The sequence below is a fragment of the Balearica regulorum genome, chromosome 11 (assembly GCF_011004875.1).
Source record: "Balearica regulorum gibbericeps isolate bBalReg1 chromosome 11, bBalReg1.pri, whole genome shotgun sequence".
Taxonomy (NCBI): domain Eukaryota; kingdom Metazoa; phylum Chordata; class Aves; order Gruiformes; family Gruidae; genus Balearica; species Balearica regulorum.
Genome location: NC_046194.1, coordinates 14331232 through 14351190, shown reverse-complemented (window position 1 = coordinate 14351190; position 19959 = coordinate 14331232). Strand labels below are relative to the sequence as shown.

The window sequence follows — 19959 nt, the reverse complement described above, 5'->3', positions numbered from 1 at the left end:
TTTATCTTTCCTCGTAATCCAGACAAGTCTTGCATGTGTTCTGCTCCATTCTTTGGGTCAAGAACACACTGGTTAATAGCCAATTATTTCATACCCTGAGGAAGTTTTGGGAAAGAAGTTCCTGGGAAGAGTCAATTTGTTTCAGGAAATGAGACTAATATTCTGTAGGTGAGATGTTTCCCTTTGCTCTCCTTCTTAATACTGTCCCATCCCAGCACAAGGCTGAACTTATTGCTGTAATAGGTATGGTTCAGAGCATAACAGTTTCCCTGAGGTTTTTTTTTTCTTCTTCACAAAAAGTGAAGGTTTAGCCAGGGTATCATGGCAAAATTCCAGTTAGGTAATTAAATTCTGCTTACTGAAAATTCCCCTTTTAAAATCTGTCCCAGAATACAGTCTGCTTTTCCTGTGAGCACTTTAAAAGGACTGATTCATTTTAACTTCACAGCTATCCAAATTCTGAAGCCTGCTGAAATTATCCTTGACTGCCTAAAGCAGAACGTGCAGTTCCATCTGAGGTATCTAAAGGTACATTTTTGCATGCTTAATTGTTGTTGTCTGAATTCTTGTTTAGATACAATTCATGTAGACTCAACCTGTGTAACAAATAGGTCAGATTCTGCTGACTAGCAGAAGTAAACAAAATTATTTGCATGGGAAAAGCACTACTTAAAACTATATTTTTATTAACAAGTAGAGTAGGCCATGAATAAATTCAATTTGTGCATCGAGGACCATTTTGCATGTCCAAAAATACAATTATGGAAGAAAAAAGTCTGAAAGATAATCTGAGCTGTGCAGTCTGGAAAAGCAATCCAGAACAGATGATCCACAGTATAAATTACTGCGATTTATTTTTTTTAACTTACTTGTGCTGCTTTAATTTATTATTGTTTATTAATTTGATAGATTGCATTTAATTTCAGTATGAGAGCTTCAGGATGAGTGTTTGATGCTAATGGTTGGAATTTATTCCTGGGCAGAAAGCCAATGTGCCACAGCCATGTTCCACTTATGCCCTCCAAGCTGTATTTAAGTGGCCTTCTGCTGCCCTTGGGGTATGTTTTACACAGGAAGCTTAAAGCCTAATGCAGGGCTGCAGCTCGCTCACTGGAGCGAGGGAAAGACGGCTTTCCCTCTCTTCTGTTCTCTTCAGCAAGAAAATCAAATAATTGGATTACTAACCCTTCGAAATGCGCTCAGCACAAATGGTTCAAAATCCCATTGTATAGGACCTCTGAGATGAAACGTAAATTGATAAAGAAAACAGATTTATTGAATTGGTCTAATGTGTCAATAGTATGCTACTACGATTACGCAGAATGGCTATGACTGGTCTTCTAAACAGCTAAATATATGTAAGACACCTGCTGCTAGACTGGCCACATGAAAAAAACCAGCAATAAACCAAAAAAGCCCCACTCACAGGAGTCTACTAGAGGCATAAATTAATACAGGTTTTCCTTCCTTCCTTATTTTTATCTCTGGAATAGAAAATCAAAGCAAACAGATCAATCCATTGCAGGGTTAAAATTAAAATTACCCAAGGATCTATGCAGCACATGAAATATTTGGGCTGATAGAGTAGAACCTGACTGCTTCATTCTGCTTATACCTTCGTATGCATTGTCTTGATCTTTGAATTTCCTACTCATTTTTTGTTACTTGCACATATGTTTTATGTATTTATTTAGGGCTAAATTCTATTTGCCACACTGTGTTTTTAAGGTGTAATATCAGCTAAGACTGGGAGAAGCATCCTAACAGATTTTAGACTACTTTTATTGTCATTATTCTGCATATTCATACATAAATATCATGATCCAAAATATTTTGAGGTAAATCATTCAATTGTGCAAAATAAAGAGGTCCATGTGAAAATGTAGCTGGGGTAAATCCCTATACTTTACACAGTGAAGAAAACTTCTTTAACAGCCAAGGATTTGATTCTTACATTTTATGTTAGACTGGTTTCTCTACATGTTTCTTGTTAAAATCATTATCTTACCGTCCTTTTGGTTTTATGTGTCTACAGAGCAATAAATAGGTATTGAAATGAGACTGTCATCATGATCGTGTGTGCATTTATTTCACTCCACAATTTCAATGAGAACAGCCTGCACAGGGAGCAGAGGGCTGTAACCTTAAACGATGTAAGTTGGTTGCTCCTGTGTTCAAGTGAATTTTTTTGCTGGCCAAGTATCTGATTAGAAATTCTAATGACTCGGGTTTAGAATAGAGCCTCTAAAACTGTCTAATAAAATATACATTAAATTAGAAGTTGAGATATATTTTTGTAGCTTGTTGAGATTCTAGCACATATTTGTACTAAGATAATAAATGCATAACGGATGTGACACTTACCCACCTGAACATTTTTGAGTTAAAAAAAAGATTGATGGACAACACATTCCATTAGTTCTTTCTTTTACAACTAATAAACTTCCAGTTCATTAAGTTATTACATGCCATTCCTCATCTCACAAATAGAATCCATAATTCAGTTTTCCCAGAGCTGCACATTCTTTAAGTCTACAGACAAAATTACCAGAGCACATTTTGTCAATAATACTTCTGTTTGGTGGTGGAAGGAGGGAGCAGTTAAGTAATATGAAATGCAAGCCATTTTTTGTGTCAGAGGTCATTTATTTGCTTCAATATTGCTTTTATTCTATTTATATATTCGCTACTCGATTATTATTATGGAAAGCCCATGGTTAATCACTGCATTTCATTTAAAATGATTTACATTTTGTTGCAGACTCTTACACTTGTGAATCTTTAGAGTTATCTTGAACAGTAAGCTGTCCTTTTGCAATGAATCCCTGACAATCTATTAGTTCAGCTGTGCATTTTCTGAAAGATAAAGGCTTTCTTCTGTGAGCAGTGGGAAAGCCACAGAGGCAAACAAAAAATCATCCATATTCTGCAGTCCTAAACCAAAAGACTTGTCACTTCCCGAGCCAGAATTGCCCAGTGCAGATGCAGGCAGCCAGTGAAACCTTCTGCATGGGAAGTTATATGGGACTAATTTGTGTCCTATACCAACTTTCCAACACTGCTCTTCTCACCAGGGCTTGAAGTGGGATTACTGTGCTCTGTGTTGAGTATAATATATAGTATCTATTTGTAAAAAATACAACTTAGTGATAAAATGCTTGCCTAGGAAGTGAGATAGAGCGATCGGGCTCTTTGCAGCTTGCAGTGATTTAAAACCACTTCTGCTGTCCAGAAAAACAGGTGATCTTGATGGGGAAAAAAATGCAGTCTACCGGTTGCTTGCCCAGCCCTGGCATTTAGCTGGATGCTCAGATAAGGGTCCCAATAGGTTGTAACTCACCTCACCCATGAGACAGTGCTCTGTGAGGAGAGAGTGAAGGTGAGAACCGGGATGGGGAGCAGGGTAAAGAGGTCACACTGCAGCATGTTTAGCTCTGGTTTGGGGTTACAGGGGGTAGACCCTGGAAAGCATTGCAGTACCTTCCTGTGGAACAGCTGCTATAGCCCTGGGGAGGCTCAGAGCCTGCCTTCTTCCCTCAACTCCTCCTCTTCTGATTAAAACCTGCCTGTTTTTTCCTTTCAGTGGAAATTAGCAGCCGTGAGCAGTCATAATTTTCACCAGAGGGAGAAGTCGTTCCCTGCCCCAAACTGTCCCGGGGGAGTATATGGTTCAATTTGCTGCAAGCATGCTAGCAGTTAGCATCAGCTATATAGGGGAATAGGCGCTACGTCAGTGTTTGAGTAAGGAGAGGAATGAAAAAGATGAGCACCAAATAGGAATATTGAAGCCTGGACACTACTGGGTGTGTGTGTGAATAAAATTTTCAGTGGTCTGGATCTGTCCAAAACACTATCACATTGTATTACAGTACTTCAACATAAGCTAGTACTTCTCATTAAATTTGTAGTTAACAAATACACAGGTGATTGTTGTCAACTGAAGTAATAATGGTGTCATTGGAAAGCATTTTTTTTAAATGAACAGTTGTAAAACAATGCTATGACAACAATATAATGGGGTTACTGTTCATGACAATTACAGACTGTGAATTATAAATGAGAGGTTACTGTTCATGACAATTACAGGCTGTGAATTATAAATGAGAGAACAATGGAAAATATAATTTGTTTTAAAAAAAGTGGAAAATGTAATAAATGAATGAGGAGCAAAAAGTTTCTAATTGATCCTTTTCCCAGAGATCACTCAGAGCAGCCCTCATGCAGAACAACCTATCTTTGATGAAGATGCAATTCTCGCGTGTTCAGTCTCTACAACAGTCCCTCACCAGCTACAGCAGAATATACATCTCTAGATCCATATTGTTGCTCACTCTTGGGCTTATCTCCATCCAGATTTGAAACCCTACTTAGAACATGTCCTAACTTCACAGTATGGCAATTATGCTGCCTAGGCTATGTTATTGCCTTAAGCTAACCTCTGATATGATGGGTCTCTAGACCATCATGGAAGTGAATTGATAATGCTTTTTGCCTTATCAAAGCATTTATAAAATCAATTTATCTAGATAGCTAGATAGTGAAATATTCAGTATTCTAATGGAGTTTCTTCATCTACTGTCACTCTTTACTGTGACTGTAGCCTATGTAATTTGATTAGCCATGTATAACTTTAGCACATAATATATAAAAATTACCAGTGAGCTGAAAATACTAGAAATGTTCACAAGAACAAGAAAAGTAGACTAGGAGCTGTGGACCTTCTGTCCACAGAAATTAGTAGCTGCTGGCAGCTGGAGTCTAGCCTCCAAACTTCTAACAAAGAGTAACTTCATTTACTTGACCTGACACCTCCTGAGAGGACCTTACACTGAATTTATCCAGTACTTTTGAGCTCTTGCTTTATGTTTAAAAAAAAAAAAAACAAAACAAAACAAAACAAACAAACCAAGCTATTATCTTTAAGCTTGTTGCTTTTTTATCAGGGAAAGTTTTAATGAGAAAGTTTAACTCATCAATGTTAAGTTTTCTACTAATTAGCTGAAAGTGTTTGTTCCTCTGCAAGCAGTTTCTGTTATCTGGCAGTCCTGAATTAGTGGGGAGCATCCATGAATAGTGCTATCCTGCTTTAGCCTTGTAAAAAAAAAAAATCTAAGAAGTTATTGACTACTATAGCATTATATTCTGTGGGCACAGTTAAAATAGACACGTAAGGGCTGCATGTTGTTTCTGTAATTCCAGAATTGGAATAGATATGCTCAGCCTTTCTGCTATAACTTATGCTGTTTCAGTAGCAAGACAATTTATGATTTAAAATGATACATTTGACAACATAGATGAGTGGTCTAGGTCACATCTAGTAACTTAAGCATGTATTCTTTCTCCTTGTTCTGGAAGAAACAAAGCTGGTTAAGAGATCAGCATTCATTCCTGGCATGTTGGCTATTTTTACATGTTGGCTGTTTTAATTTTACAGGCCGATCATAAGCTGATATGATAGTCACTTTTTTTCTTACTGAGTGAATAAATTACAAGTCCTGGAGCAGTGCTCAGTACGCTGTAATTCTTGGCCACAAGACCTATGAGATATGTATAAACTGAATGATCCACTACTCAGAGGAGTGATGGCTTCTGTTATACCCCTCTTGTTCTTGTAGACAGCAAACCATTGATATAGACTATGAAGACAAGGGCATGTTCACCATATCTGGTCTTTTCCTGAGTCTTGCACATACTTTTGTCTGTGCTGTGGGACTCCTCACACCTACAAGGTCCTGTCATTAGAAGCGTTTTTTTATCTCCAGTCTATATTTTGAATATTAAACCTGATAATTTCTGGCAATGTTTGTGCCTCTCTTTAAAGCAAATATAAATATGTATTTCATATTCAAACCCATTTTTAAATATATTCTTGTTCCACCTAATATTTGCCTAGAAAATGTTTTTCTTCTTCCAGACACTCTACTCTTCCTACCTCCTGTTTACTCAGTCATCTTGTAAATGTGGAGCATTACTGTACAGGGAAAGCACAGCTTTTTCACTGATTCTATGACTTTGACAATTGCACATAGTCTAATTTTTCTTCTATCCTATCCATCTTGAAAGATCCAGCAGTATTATTTTATCCATTATGTGACCTTCTTACTTGATATTCCTTTGTCTTTGCTCTAAAGCCAGGCATGAAGAACTGAACAAGGCTGGGATTTATGGGAAAGGAGGGGCCAGGACTGTTCTATGTAGATCACAAAGCAGATGTGTCTGGGAGCTCTGGTCTGTAACACTGCATTAAAGACAAATGCATTGCATGTTTGTCTAAGTAACACACATGCTCATGACTTCTTCATATGTAAAACTATCTTTCATTCATAAAAGCGAGGCAACATATAACTTTTTTTTATACTCATGCTGGATGTTATGATTGAACCCCCCCCCACCATCACCACCACCAACCCCCACTACAAACTTTACTGGGTTTCTACTAGTGAGTAGTATGCTTTAGAATTTTGTGTGGAAAACTTTTTTCATGTATTTAAACATAATGACTGTGTAGGTAGTGATTTTATTTTCCTGTTTAATTTATTCTTTAGATTCTCTGGCTTTCAGTCAATGCACTGGCTGATTAAATTATTTTCCCAGTAATGAGATTTGACACAATCTATACCAGTTACCTATGTGACCTGCTAAGCAGGTTAATTGGCAACCCTGAATAATTATCAGGCACCTCATCTTGCTGACTGAGAGTTTGACAATAAATGAGACATGAAGATGCTGAAAAAGACACACAATTTTCCATTTCAGCTTCTGAATTGTTTAAAAGAAACCCTTGAAGTAGTAGCTTGTTAATAAAAAGCAACAATTAAAAAAAATTCTTGTGAACATTTTGGTCATATAAAAGCATAGATGGTTTTCTTTCTTCTCTGGCATCATCATGGCTTCCTATGAGAAAAATAAATGTGGCATATTAGATAAACAGGTGCCTCTGTTCTGCAAATTGCTTGTATAAGTGAATCGTTGCATCATCAAAGAGCAAGCTCAGAAGCAAGGAAAATTCAAGAAGTCCAAGAGATATTTATGTTGACATTGCAAGAGTCATATTTTAATGCTTTTCTGTAAAGCCTTGAGAACTAGAAATTAACTTTATTGTTCAATGAGAGCTGTGATTCTTCTATTCCCATTTCTCAGGAAACAGAGTTAAGGAAAATAAATGTTATGGTACCTGGTGACACTGACATGTATTGCATATCTATCTATCTTTTCTACCTTGTTCATTTCTGAAAAGCCAAATTATATTTCTTTCTGTCCTAGAAAATAGAAGATTGGAACTTAGAGATGAAGCAGAATGGACTCCTAGGGATGAGAAGATGGGGAAAAATATGTAAGATTTAAACTTGCGGTCTTCTCACAAGCTAATCAGCCCAAATTAGTGGTTCAGAACTGTGGACTTTGTCAGATTTTTCTCAAAGTCTTTCTTCTGCCCTGACCAGAAATGCCACCAAAACTTGGGATAGAAAGAACAATCAAAGAATTCATTTCTTGTTATCAGCGGTTAATGACTGCAACATAAAGTGTCTTCACAAAGACACTTTGGAGACCCCCATTTGTGCTCCTGGGGTGAGAGGAGGAGCTAATCTGCCTCGTCCTTGGGCACGCGCGTGGCCCAGCTGTCTGCCCTAGGCTGATCCTTCTCCACTGTGGTCCTGCAGCCACAGGCACAGCTAACCAAACCACACAAATAAGTATTAAGTGCATAGTAATTTTGGCCCAGTTAAATCTGATTATCGTGTGCTACCTCTCACAAAATATTAACACAGTTTTCCAGAAATTAAAAGCTTGCAGAGTCGCAATGTCACACGCCCTCATCATTCCTCTTCCTTCAACCGCTGTGTCTGCAAAAAATATTTCCATTTCTAAGCACATGCCATAACGGAAAGCAGAGTACACACTTTTCTGTGTCCATAAAAAGGATTCTCCAAGTAGATACCCAATCAAAAGCCATTCAGTCTTTCAGTTAGTTGGCTTATGGGCTTTGGAGTGGGGCGATATAATTCAAGAGAGGATCTCAGCTATGATGAAATCACTTAAATCTGAGCCTGAGCAAGTGACTAGAGCTCAGATTTTGAGAGAGCGGCTCACATGTTAAAACCAAACATATGCTCAAGTGTTTTTCTGCATCATGGCCATATTGAACTATAATGACCTAAACGGATTCACTCCCTAGACAAATCTACCCTTCCTTTCCTCCTACCACACATACATTTGCACCTCAACCAACTACTTATGTCTCTTTCTATTTCCTACATGCTACTTTAATTGAAAACTGTATGGCTTGTTTAATCTCTTCAAAATGTGGCTTTATTTCCTCTCTCGATTTCCTCTATGATTCATCAACAGGGCTTTTTTACCCCTACCCAAAGGATTTAAATTTTACTGTACAAATTTAATCAAAGCAAAATTGTTAAGGCTTATTAAAGAAGCTGTGCTGTCTCTTAGAGCTCCTTCATCTTGTGCCCCTCCCCATGAAAATATGAAGAAGGCACTGAAGAAGCACATCAGGTGAAACTACTGTCTACAAATGGCAAAAATAATATCTTTCAGCTCTGCCTGTGGAATTTTTTTTGCCAGTATGTGGTCCTGATGTCTAAAATTATAGGCATTTAGATGTCAGGTAGCAGGAAAGGAAAAAAAAAAAAAAAAGAAGAGGTATTATAGTAAAATAGCAAAGAACTGATGTCTTGGTGATAGTTATAACATCTTTTATTTCTTAAAAATAGCACAGCTTTATGAAGTTTTTATCATACCTGATAGAAAATTAAGGGCTGCTGATATTTTGAAACTCATTAGTCATTGCTTGTTGATTACATAAGTGTTTTTGAATGAAGGAGCACTGTAAGGTCCTGTCAGAAGCTAAGCTGACATGACTTCTGTCTTTCCTTTTTATTACGATAGTCAATAGCTCAGTTGTAAGGAGCATAATTGTTCTTTGTGACTGTATTAGACATTCTTTTGGAAGAGCTAGCTAAAATTTGAGAGAAGAAAAGCATTTCTGGAAAAAAAAAAAAAAAAAAAAAAAAAAACAACCCAGCATGCCAGACAAATCAATAATAAGTGGACAGAGCTGAATCTGAGATTTTTGGGTTGGGTTAGAATCTGAACCAAGACAGTATTGACTCTGTAAAGCCTATATTTTTTGGGGTGGCTATGTCAAAATCAATATTACCTTCTTGCTTTATTTGAAATCTTCCATGAATTTGTCCAAGCAAATCAATTCTACAATTATATTTCTTTTCTTGAACTGAAGTCTTCTATTTGGTATGTATGACCTGTGTACTGTGGCTCTATGTAAATTAACAAAAGGTGGATTATATGTGCTATCTCTCACCAGTGTTCTCTACTAATGACATTTACGAAAAAAATGAAATATCTATGCAAATTCTTCAATGCATAAATTATGTACATCTCATATATATAAGTTCTGTACAAGCTGTTCTCCATTTCCTCAGAAATAATTCTTTTATTTTCTGGAAAAAGAATACAAGCATACATTGATCATCAGAATGTGAAAGCATAAACTGGGCATTAATGATCTAATGCTTTGCATTTATGCAGTTTCCCATCCAAGATCTTATTGTATCCAATATATCCAAGATTACATTATTTAAACATACTACACCTTTGTGAAAGGTAGATGTTTGTATACCCATTTTACAGATAAAGCTGCAAGGGGAAATGGAGATTTTACCTGCCTGTGCTCTGAGTTGGGCATGAATCAAGTGATCCTGCACTTGGCTAAAGCACTTGGGCTGATCCTGACTGTTAGGAAAACCCAGTGGGACTTACTAGCTTAGGCATAGTTATATGGTTCCTGTTCAGAACTAGTTTGTGTTGGCCATTTCAGAGTGTGCCTAGTGAAAGCCTGTGCACCTGCCTATATAGACTTGCCTTAAATAAATTTGAAAATGAGACTTCTGTATCTTTGAAAATTTAGAGTGGAGATGATGCAATATTAACTTGCCATAAAGCCACTCAAAAATCTGAACCTAGTCTCCAAAGTTAAACGATCAAGCACATCATCCCCAGGTCCCTGTCTTCTGCAGGTTTTAGAATGAAAACACATTACTAATTTTTGAATTAACTGTTTTGTAGAGCAAAACCACTGCATTCCCAGTAAGCTCATTGTGCTAGAAAAATGCATCTATCACAGGTAACATTTCCTAACTCCTAATGCCTCTGATTTTTGCTTGTGCTACCAGTCTTCCCTTATCTATCTCATAAGTACTCTGTGTGTGGTATTTATGAAATAATAGCCAGGTGTGATGTTTAATCTCTTAGCAGGAAAGAAAAAACACAATGCACTTACTCAGCAATTCCTTCCGAATAGTGCTTTGATGATCCGATTTTCTATCCCTTGATATGACCAAATTATTACTTCAGCAAAATGGGTAGCCTGCAGTGCCAACACACACACAGCTGAAGTGATAATAATAGTTCGTTTTATACATACATACGCACATCCTCCAAATTGCATTCCTAAGAACAGAGGTAAGAAAACCTATTTGATAGCATGAGTGTGAAAGAGGTTTTTTTGTACAATCAATATGCACATACTGTTTGATGCTTGGTATTGATTGCATCTGCTTCTACAGGAGATAATGTATATTTAAGTGTATAAAATTAGTATATTAAATTCTAGCCCTGTGTTTCAAATAAAAAAATTTTCTGAATTAATAGATGTGTTTTCCATTATTTTTTTCAGTACATTTTAAAGTCTCAAAGTTAACATCAAAATTCTTCGTGAGTATTAGAAGAAATAAATTCAGTCTTCTGGGCAATACATTCCCTGTAGAACTAGTGAAATTCAAGCTTTAAATTTGTATGCATTGTAAAATATGGTTCACTGCAGCATGATAAAACGTTTAACAAAAGATAGGTACAATACACAAATGCTTGAGGGACTGGAAAAATACCTCAGTAATGTGTATTTGTAATTATGATTTAGGTAAATTGTAAAGATAGAAAAAATTAAGTGGTTTGTAGATACATAATAATGAAGTTCAGTAACGAAATATTCATTTCAGGGAGAGGAGATCAGAAATGTAATGACCACTTCTTTTCCTGATGGATTGCTTTATAAACATTTCTGAGAGTATGTCATATCATGGGATATTTCCACCAGGATACTGAAAGTGCAGAAACCCTCTTCATAAAGAAAAACTGCATGGGCAATCACTCTGGTTTCCCTACAGTTTGCCCTCTAAGACTAAAATTTGCTGAAGGAAAAGTTCAATAAGAAGGCAGATTTGGTGTCTGAGTGCCACAGAGCAAGGGGCTGGGCAGAAAGAGCTCCGCAGCTTCCCACAGCTTCCTCTGCCCCACACTGGATCCCAGTTATTGCCCCTGTGCTGTCTCTGTGTTTTGTGGGGCCACTTTTATGGGGCAGATCAATGGATTCATGCCCATTAAGAGTAACCAGTCAGAAAGATCAATTGACACACTGAAAGTAAGTCATTTCATAAAATAAAATAAAATAAATCAATTTACACCACCAAAGGAACTATTAAAATCTGATGAGCAGTCTCACATTCTGAGCTTGGAAAAAATAGACCTTAAGAGGTCTGATACTAAACAGCAATGATTTCATTAAGTAACAGTAAGCAATTGCTCTCTCTTGTTTACAGTTGAGGAATCCGTTTGGTTCCTGAGAATACAAAACAAGCCCAATAGCTAACAAGGTACCTTTACTATGTTTTACATGTACATAAACAATACGGACTGAACAGGGCACTGTCTAGCTTTATAGATAAGAGTAGAAAATAGCTGTAATCCTAATGAATACATTTTGGCTACAATCAATTTCTTCTTGTGAAGTCTGCATGACAGATGAAGATCAAATTACTGGTACATGTAACAACCCGAGAAGCAAATAATGCCATTAAAATATTTTGCCAATTCATAAATCAATGCTTCCCAGAACTCCATCCCTGTCAAGTAAATAACTTTTTTGTTTCCTATTAAATACAGAGAGTACAGGTTACTATGGTGATCGACAGAACACAGAATAAACTCTGATTCATCATAATTGCCACATACTAGAGCAAAAAAATATCTGAACGTCATCTTGCAGTTTCAAGTTGGATTTCTGAAAAATATTTTAAGATTATAAACTGATTTAATGATGTCCAAATAACACTGGGTGAAGTATCAGAAAAATGAGTGTTGCAGCAGTGTGCGCCTTCAAATAAAAGTGTTTAAAAACTCATGATCACAAATCTGAATATTTTTGTCCTTTTATTCTAATCAATGTAACATATAGAACTGTGACAACTGCAAAGACCTGTAGAGAAATATTATGGGCCACATTGTCATGCACTACATCTTCACCTGGGTCATGGACACTTGCCTTTGCCTATCGTTTACTTTCAGTGCCCAGTTGTTTTCAATCCCATTTACTCTATTTTATGTTCAAAGGCCTGAGTCGTTGTCATTGAGTAGCCACTGAGCAGGGACTGCTTTGATGCCACAGTTTTGGAGGTTTCACTCTTGGACCTAGGAAAGAGACAATTATTGTTGCATGGCTTTAAATTGTATGCTGTTTATTTTAAAATATTTCAGCTTCTTTTAACCTCAATACTACATCAGATCTACAAAATATCCAAATGAATTAAAACAGAAAGATCACCTAATAATTTGTATACTGACCTTCAGAACTCAGCTCTGCCAAGTCACCAGAATCTCTATTGACATTCATTAAGACCTGAAGAGCAGCTTTGAGACGTGTCTGGTTTTTTCTTACTGTATCCATTCAGTCTACTAAGTAATAGTATCTCTTCCTGCTACCCCGATAGGTTTTTGAAAGGGATAATAACCTACTTTTTAATTGTATGGCTGCACAAGGGATTTAGTGAAAGTGATTTAAAAAAATTATGGTCCATTGTAGATACTTCTAACTGCTGCCCACTCTGGAGGTTTGGAGCCCTACAAAGTTATTATCTAGCTGTTCGCTTTCTATCAGTTTTATCTCTAGTCCCAAGGATGCTCTCCCCACACATTCATGGTAGTGAACTTAAGTCATACAAAACTCGTGCAGCATGAAAGTCTTCTAGTCTTTACAGTTCAAAAGGACATGCCTGTGTGTTCACAAATACATGAAGCCTTTCCCTCTAAAGGGTTAAAAGCAGGAGATTCAAAGGCTATTAAAATCCAGAGCCCACAGCTTTTATCATTTGATGATGTCACAGAAGATATTTCCTTCCTAGCTGAATCTTGCTTATCACTAGTATACAAATTCTCAGCTGAGGTAGCTCCACTTTGATACCTGCGAGAGAATTGCAGACTCTCTCTGATATGGTGTCTCTTCCGTATGTTTAAGGCAGATGGTGGGGAGGGGAGAGAGACAGAAGGAAAGAGATGGTATCTTTCACTTTTCATACTATTGGCAGCCTTTCCTGAATTTCTTAAGGACTCCAGGACAATGTAAGAATAAAGTTGGGATTTTTTTTTTTTTTAGATAAGACATGCTGTAATTCAAACAAAAATCAATTCAGCAAAACCCTCTGATTCATGCCTTAGATCAGACCTTATAATCTAGCTGTATAATCTATGAACCCAGTAATTCAGAAGGTAACAAGTATCCTTGTTATTCTGCACATGTCCATTACAAAGTAACTCTTATTTCATAACCTTTAACTAATTGGTGTCAGTCTGGTGACATTCTCTTAACCCATCACTTCTCCCTACCATGGGTGCCTTTTGTCTTTAAAATGCCATATTAAATATCATCAGCATTTGCAATCTTCTGGACAGAACATTTAAAATTGAAATAGTTGTGGCAAATATATATAGACACTAAAATGGAACTTATTCAATGAAAATCTATATGGATGAACAATTACTGCAGTACCAGCTTTTCTCTAACCCAAATGTCATTCTACATTATGGCCTGGCTGATATGACTGCACCGCAACTGAGCCATAACCGCTAAAAGCACCAGCCATTTCAATTGCCCCTATATTTTAAAAAAGAAAAAAAAAAATCCAACAAACTCCCCCAAACTTAGTTGCCCACTAAAAGCTTTTAATGAAGGATTCTGTATTTTATATATATGACTAATATCTGTGTATGATTAATAACTTCTGTGGCAACAGTATAATCATTCCTGCTAACTGTGGTTTTTGAATTGAATAAACACCTGGATAAGGGGGACCTGAAGAACTGCTGAGGCTAAATCTCTTTTTGGGACTCGTGAGCATCAGCATTTTATGGGATGAATACCCCCCAAACTCATGTAGATACAAATGCCTGTGTAATGCTCTGGTTGTGCCTCCCTAAGCTCTATTCTGCATAAGTATTTATGCCTTCTATTTTTACCTGGCATGATCATGGAAAGCAAATGTAGTAAAAATATGAACATGCCTACAAGCAACTCAGTTTTCATCTCAGAAAGCAATCTAGTAATTTTTCCCATGTTACTCCAACATTAGTAAAAGTTCAGGCAATCAACAACTGTCACTTGTACCAAACTGTAGACAGAATATATACTTAAACCCCTGGATTAAATTTTAAATCTAGTTCTTAGTTTTGCTACTAAGTTTTGTTCTAATCAGCATTGACACTATTCTGAACCTTGTAGCTCAGGTATGACACCCAGCACCCCCATCCTTCCTTTTGTCTTTGATTGTTCTGTACCAAACATGTTCTTACATAGTAAAGGAACATTTTTTCTTTCCTTTCACTATTCCTAAAGTGCTTGAGCCTCTATTCATCAGGAACTCAGTAGACGCTATCAAGTTTCTACGCTGTATATAGATACATAAGCCACCCGTTTCCTAGAAACCAAGAGATCTCAAGAACAGATGATTCAGGAATGTCTGCTCAAGTCCACTCTTTTTGCCTCTTAGTGCACACACAGAAATATTGTAATAAAGTGCCTTTCCTAGTATACAGGGTAGCTGAGATACAGCCACATAGCACACTTGCTACTGCACAGCCAGTGTCCCAGAGCAAACCCAAAGAGTTCACTTCTCTTTCACCCTTCCCCACAGTGTGCATACCACAGAGCACACCAAAGGGGCATCTTCACGGAGCAGCTGATATGCTTTAAGCTTATTCCTTAGCAACTCCTTAGCACTGTAGTGGAATGAATGCACTTAGACCAGTTTTCTTTGAAGTGTCCTGCAGGCTAATTTTTATGCCTTGCAAATGCATGTAGCATTCAGCCAAGTAAAGCAGAAAAGTATCCACTTTGATTTTTTTTCAGAGCAACTCTCCTGACACCAAAACACCTGTAGTAAACTGGCTCGAAATACCTAGATGGTTTGAAACTAGCCCTTTCATCTCACTACTAATATTTGCAGAAATAAATTATCCTCTTTTCCCTTCTGACACACAAATAGCCATTGTTGTATTTCACATTGTCTTGATCAAGAATGAATGTTAACTCTCTAAAATGTAATTTAAATGCAATTAGAGAGAAATTCTATTAAAAATCCTATTAAAAATGACAGAAGTTCCAATTTTACATTACCAATTTTAGAATGCTTAAATAAAAAAAAATATGCAAGTGTAAAAACTGTACCCAAATAAATTATATTTTAACAGTGGAACTAATAATATTTCTATTTAGTTTTTAACATTGATTCACTAAGGATGAATTTCACCATGAGTGAAACATTCTGCAGTCATGATGCTTTGTATTAAACTCCAGTAAGTGCCTTCTTCCTGCTTTGTAACAACTGATGTTGATGCAGGGGGAGGAAAAACAGGAACAGTTTGTTTCTGGAGTGATCTGTCTATATGGAGAGCTGCATTTAATTAATTGGAAGCTCATTTATTACTGAGCTCCTATAACACTTCTGATAGGATTATAGGGAACATTCCAATAAACACTCTATTGTGGTTGAAACAGGAAATAATTAGCTTTCAGTTTGCTTCAGTTTTGACCAAAATAAAGAAAAACAGTCCTGGTAGAACGAGAGTCTGGAGTTCTACTTCGGAACACCATTATATGTTTAGCGAAAACTGAAAAAATGAGAGGTGGGTGGGCTCAGAACTTGAGACCTCCTCAAACTGTGCATGAACAGACTTTTGTGGTTGATTCATTGCAACGTCTTAACCAGAGGATCTAAACACGATGTCTAGAGCTCAGCTGTGTACGCTTACAAGGTGCTAAGCAGCTCCTGTACAGTCCTGAATAGGTGGACCTCATTGCTGGAGCCCCTGGGGGCAGGGAAGCACCCATTCCAACCTCCTCGCCTGTCTTGGCTGGTGTGGACTGAGGGACATTTTCACTCTGTTTTCCCAAATTTCTTGGCAAATAGCTCAGAAGTCATCACTGAGCATGGATGTACCCACAACAGCGCCAGTTCTGTTGCCTCCTGCCTAGTACTAAATATAAGCCTCATTCTGTGAGTCTCACACTAGTTCCAGCCTTGCTCTGCTTCTCTCTTAGGCAAGACAGTAGAGTAATATCCAGGATTACTTTTAATGAAGCCTGGGCAGGAGATGACTCATCTATGATTTATCTGATATCAAGGAAAGTAATCTATATGAAGATGTCCATTTTAAATTCCTTTGTCACATATCAGTCATTTATTTATCTAGGTCCTGTAAGATCGACAAAAGCTTACATAAAAGTATAGATCCATACAAAAGTTGATATTGTCAATAACTGCCTTTAATCAGAAAAATGACAATTTTTGAAACTGCTACCTGTTTCTCTTCTAGTTTCAATATATTTTCCATTTGGAAAGGAGGTAAAGAAGTTCCAAAAAAAGTCCTGTACATATTTCCTAGGAGTAACTTTTCTTCAGTACCTGTCTTGGTTTTATTATATGTTATATCATTTCAGGACAGCTGGGTTGTGGCAGAGCAATTCCACAGCCCCATGCCGGATCAGTCTGGTGTGTGTCACACGCTTGGCTGTAGCTCATTGCTGTGACGTTCTGACACAGCCTCGCAGGATTTAGTGCTTCGAGGACGCTGTGTCAGAGAAGGGATATTTATGCCCACATGAGAGGGAAGGTTGTAGATGAGAAGGTTTCTAACGTATGGCTTTCACTCACAACCCCAATCCACTTGTATTTAATGTGGGCGGAAATGTTCTGGTGAAGGCACTTTCTTTCACCTGAGGGCAAATGAATGTGTTATAACAATGCTGGAATTATTCTGAGCAGCCAGGAGGTCAGGAGTGAGGTCTTCATTTCAGAAAGGGAAATATGATTATAGTCCTCATTGGATGACTCCTTTGATTTCTTCACAGTATCTGTGGGAGGTCCCCTGATGCCAGGATCCTTCAGAGGCCTTGGTCTCAGCAATGTCACTTAGATGACAATACAACTTGGAAGCAACAGTTGCTCCTTTGACCTGAGCATTCAGCCACACATTCAGGATTTTTCAGGGTGTTCTGCTTAGAAGAAATATGTGATGAAGGCCAGTGACTCTTTGAAGCAGACCTATGATTTTTTTTTTTTTTTTCAACGAACACAGACCTGTTTCCCTGAATGCTGGAGGGATCAAACAACAAGAAGCAGCGACTGTACTCACAGCTTCTGCCTCTATATGCTGGTCTGCCAAGCTGAAAAGTCCTCTCTTACATGCTTTTTCTCTCTCTCTAGCTTTTCTCAAGTCTGCACTACAGACAAGTAGAGGTGTGGGCTCCCTCTGTCTCATGCACATATAGGTACACAAGCACATTGCTTCCACAATAACAATACTCTCTGCCTCTGTTGTTAATGGTCTAGTGACTCTCATGTGGCTTTGTTTTGGGCAGGAAATGGTGCTGACAGTTTATTCTTTCATCCCTGATGGTGGTGATGTTCTAACTCAAAGCTGTTGTAGTAGTTATTACAGGAACTGCCCTGGGCCACTGTTTGCAAACCTGTTGAAAGAAAGTCCTCAACCTGTGGGATTGAGGAGCTCCAGCCTTTTTGACCATTACATGAATGCTTTTTTGCAGACTGACCATTTCCTTCAACTGACAGGATTTCCTTCAAGGACATTCAGTTTCTACCCACAGTTATTTTTATTTGTTAACATCTAAACATTTAGCAGCATTTCTTTATGAGTAAACTGGAAAAGTAAACTGGAAAAGCCAACTGAGTCATATCCCTTGTGTTGAACCACCTTATCTCTTTGATTAGCAGAGTGTGAGCTAACGTATGTTTTGTTTTGTTTTGTTTTGTTTTGTTTTGTTTTGTTTTGTTTTGTTTTTAATGAAAAACTAATAAATGTTCTGTACATTCTGATCTGACTTTGGTACAGTAATGAAGGTACATGGCTACTTGAGGCTTCACTGGATCACCAAAATAATTTTGAAGGCAAATATATTTTTATTAATATAGGGGGGTTGTTTGTACAGTATTTCTGTGCTATACAGTTTGAAGCAACATATTTTCCATAGTTTTATCTGGTGTTTTTTGTTTCTGACTGTGTTTGAAGGAAACACTAGAAAGAGGTGTTTCTGTTCATGGCAGGCATGGACAGTTTTGTTAGAAACAAAGACTATTTACACTTGCAGTTTCTGAGCTGTTATACAGAAATCCAAATATGTTACACAAAAATCTCCACAATCTTATTTTCTAATTTACCTAAATGTTTATATACAGCTGTGGTAGAAATGTGTTCTTTTTGGTGAAAGAGAAATAGGAGGAATATATTTATATCACTGCTGCCCTCCCAACAGATTGTACCAGTCCATGAGACAGCTCTTTATATGTTCTCCTCCAAGGAAAACACTGAAAGAAACAAAAACTTCTAGTGGTAATCTCAACTCATCTGCTTTCCTTGCTTTCTCTAAGGCAGTGAAGTTCTAGTGGGATCACAGCTCCAGGTTCACCTCCTGTGTAAATGGGATTTCAACAGACACCATTTGTTAAAGTATAACTCAGCACTCCCAGGAACACTTTTCATCTAACATTGAATGGACAAGACAGAATCCCTATTTGAAGGAGGAAATGTTGACTTTTTGTTCAAGTGTTTAATAAAGAAGTATCTGATTGGGAAGAAATCTGCTAACTAGTCTCTTTACTCCACAAGCACTTCAACTAAATTTAATCACTCTGACACCAGAGCATCCTGAGTTGTCTTTGCATGATTGGTAGTACAGAAGGAATTGACTTGCCATAGGTTGGTAGTAAAGATTGCATTTTTCATCAAGAAATCTCAATTTTTGCAGAGGCATGCCTCTTACCAGTCTGGACAAGTGCTGGGCATACTCAAAAGCAGTCTGGCTTTAGTTTGTCCTAAGAGGTCTATTGAACCTCCATCTGATGAGATGTCAACATAAACTGAACAACAGCACCAAGGGTTGGCTGTAAATAGCTGCAGAATTTTTACACCTGCAGAGGCAATTGACTGGAAATGCCACATTCCATTTTTTTTCCAGTTCTCACTTCATTTCCCATGAAAACTCAGTGCAAATATACTCTACCTAGTTTATAGTGCTGAGATTGTGAAATTCATGAGAATTAATGCATTTTGGATAAAAGTAAGTCATGCATTATAAACTCTCACACTAGCCATTTTTTAAGGTCTTTCCCCATCTTCCCCACTCTGGGAATTTCCAGGCATCCCTGGCTCCATGGCTACAGGCCTGCAGATTCTCTTCCTCAGGCTGCCAAGGCTTGGACATGTCCAGTGCTCTTCTGGGAGCGCTGGTCTCTGTTTTGGTCCTTCCAGCTTAGGGCAGTGCTCCTGCTGCTTTGCCCCACTCTTTCTTTTCCTCTGGACTTCCAGGGATGGAGTTATAGTGGTGATAGCCATTTCTTCCACAGCTCATCCGTACATGGGAAATGCAGGGAGGCAGGCGCCAGGGTTTCCATGTGTTTTATTATATAGATACAAGGAAGTTTTCTTTTTGTAGCTTTACCACTGGAAGTGTGAGGTAGGATTTGTATTCTTAGCCTGCACTTGAGTAGAGATGGAATAATTCTTAATAAAATATAAGGCATGGGATTTAGTGGACGGTTGAGGGTATATCTTAATTAATCTCTATGCCAATTAAAAGAT

At 37.6% G+C, this 19959-nt stretch overlaps 1 long non-coding RNA gene across 1 annotated transcript; it reads left to right on the top strand.

Annotated features, from left to right (window-relative positions):
• Nucleotides 1–393: 393 nt before the first annotated feature.
• LOC142603357 (uncharacterized) lies at nt 394–9644 on the top strand. The gene is made up of 3 exons (XR_012837283.1): nt 394–528; nt 2036–2153; nt 7264–9644. It is a non-coding gene; the product is annotated as an uncharacterized LOC142603357 (long non-coding RNA).
• The last annotated feature ends 10315 nt before the right edge of the window (nt 9645–19959 follow it).